This window comes from Boleophthalmus pectinirostris, unplaced genomic scaffold (assembly GCF_026225935.1).
Source record: "Boleophthalmus pectinirostris isolate CB_2022bp ecotype Guang Dong unplaced genomic scaffold, ASM2622593v1 HiC_scaffold_18, whole genome shotgun sequence".
NCBI classification, from domain to species: Eukaryota; Metazoa; Chordata; class Actinopteri; order Gobiiformes; family Gobiidae; genus Boleophthalmus; species Boleophthalmus pectinirostris.
Window position 1 is genome coordinate 21,598,091 of NW_026571133.1, and position 2,988 is coordinate 21,601,078.

The window sequence follows — 2,988 nt, forward strand, 5'->3', positions numbered from 1 at the left end:
AGGGGAGCGGTGCGCGGAGATTCCGTGCCCGTAGAAGTGAGGAGAAGGGGGAAGAGCGGAACGGGCAGCGGGGACAGGAGTAGGAAAGGGGAGCAGAGAAGGTTGCGCGGAGATTCAGTGCGAATGAACTAGCTACAAACACGCAGCAGCAAGCGGACTCTTTCTTTGCCTTGAAAATTACGTTTTCAGACATAGGATATCGCTTTCGTGTCCTGAAAAACGTTTGACTAGCTCTTGGAAATAAAGTACGTTTTCATAATAAGCAGAAGTTACCTGTCCAGGAGTAATTTGGCGACCAATGCGTCAGTCTTTAGACCCTGCGTCTGCTTCAGTCGCGCCATCGCTGGAATGAATCTACAAGAATCACCTTAGTTTGGCTTCGCTGCTTTTCCCCTTGTCTTCTTCTTCAGCGACCTCAAAAACGGACTTTCTTTTGCGGCTAACTGCTCCTGGATTCTTGTCTGCCATTGCAACAAACTTTGTGCTAACTGCGAGGAAGATATAGGTCAAAAAAAGCCGCTAAGAACTGTTGCGTTGGTGGAGTAAACAGTGTCTGTGCGTCTTGCGTCTGTGGACTGCGTGACAGGCGTACGTAAACCACGTACCGGCGGCGCGCAGGCAGGTCAGTTACGCTAGAAACGTAGGGAGTTTGATTGATAGCCTGTCAGCTAACAGATAACGAGGCAATGTCGTTATCTATTGCAAATGTTTACGTCAGAGTTGATGTGGTCATCAAATTACAGGCTACTGCACTCTATAATGCTATCATTGACAACTGAAACAAAAAAAACAAAAAAAAAATCCTCCATACAACCTTTAACTGAGCTGCTTTTGTCACTCGTTCGAAGGAAGAGCAGTATATTAAATTGACAATAGCAAAATCAAATGCAAAAAATAAATTACAATAACACAGTCACTCACTAGATAACTTGTTGAGCAACAGTTCGATTTCAAACATGATTTTACTTGTATTCTCTTGGCAAAGACAGTTTTTACTTACCGTTTTATTTGTAGATGCACAATCCGATGCAGAGGAAGCAGGTCGTCTTGCAACGCATGTCTCCGGTGCACTGGCAGTAAAACTTTCCCTCGCAAGTTTAGCGCGCACCAGATTTCAAAAATACTGTAGTTCACTGTGATTTACTCTGATTTATTACATTAACATACTGTTGAAGGCATGTGTGCTGTTGCTTCACGTTCAGCAGCCCACAATGCATTGCAAATTACAGTATAAAACTGTATTACAGTAATACAGTATATTACTGTTGGAAATTGGCCGTAAATTTACAGCAATTGCTTACAGTGCACCACCTTGCTACATTTATTTACAAGATTTTGTTTTTTGTGTGATGTTTTCATATAAAAAAATATATAGCAAATTGCCAAAATGTATTTTTTTAGAACGATTAAAACAGAAACATGGAGAAAACCAGGTTAAAAAAAAAAGTTAGATACAACAAATATTTACAGAAGGTATATTGGATTTTTAAATCTTATTGAAAAGATTGTTCTAAAAATTCATATATATATTTTTTTTTTACTAACTTGGTCAATCAAATTTTTAAATAAATATCAACAAATCAGTCAGTACAATCTATGTTATGAAGTGCTGCATTGAAAAGTTTGGTGTATGTTGATGCTACTTTAAGGGCCTCTGGGAGAAAAATGCATTTTGAGAAAACTTTCTTTGAAATTTAAATGTCACATGTAAAACAATGGCTGCAGGGTGATTAAATGAAATCATAAATCATTTTCTGGAGCAGATTAGACAATTTGGTTGTTTACACATGAAAGCTTACATTCTGAGAGACCAAACTGACCAAAAAACTAATAATGCAATGGATGAGTTTAGCCTGTATTTAATTTCTTAGTCTAAAAATGTGAAAGTGTATGGGCCTGACAATGTAGTTTATGACTGTTTACATAAACAGCAGCACAGTTTTCCTGTATGAAGGTTTTACAGGAAAGCGGTTTTGGTGCCAAGAAATGTACATGACTGCTGGAGCCATTTTCTTACTGACCGCAACTGAGCACATTTTCAGTCTCATCTATTATCTGTAATTAGTAATAAATGTATGAACACAGTTCTTTTGATCCCTGTTTTTTCCTTAGTATAAAATGCTACTCAGTATGAAAGTATTCTAAGTATTCAGAAGGACAATGTAATAGAATACATTTTTAATGCTGGTATTCAATATTTTTCAATTAAATACATTTCCAATATTCTTCCCATGACTACCATAACACTTTTATAAGCTCTGTTAAACATAATCGTGACAGTCATTTCAGTTTGGTCTCTTTCTACCTTAAAAAACCCACACACAACCCCATAGCTTAGTTTCATTTTGATTATGTCACATCAAACATAACCGCAGGTCTGGGTGGAAAATGTGTCCTTACACAAACAGATTTTTGTAAAACATATATTCATACAAAAGTAGCAAACATTTCTTTGTTTTATTGTCTTTTTTTCTTCCTCTTCCTTGGTACAAATCCACAGTACACAAGGTAAAGTACATTTGTCCATTTGCTTTCCATTTTCTATAACCATTGGCAGCTATGCTAGTGGCAGAGGTTGGTACATGGGAAATTGTGCTGCACCCTGTGCTGTTCTCACCCCAGAAAACCCAGTATTCACCCATAGTAGGTCCTGGACTCATTCAAATTGTACTTGTTATTAATAAGTTTGTTTTATGTTATATTATTGTATGGTGAAAAAACTGAGCAGAATTTGTGTGTAAACTTAAACAAACCATGAAATGAACTGCAAGACCATTTCTGCAAAAGTCAGAGACACACAGCAGCAACAGAAATATTATCTCTTACAAAAACATAATTAAAGATTAGGTGGACTTATATGCACTTCTAGAACTCCCTCTTTCTATAGAATTAGCAGGCCACAATTATCATGGAGTTTATTCACTTTGATATAAATCTCATAGTAGTAGTAGTAGTACTGTAGTTGTGTTCAGAAACAGTACTAGAGTA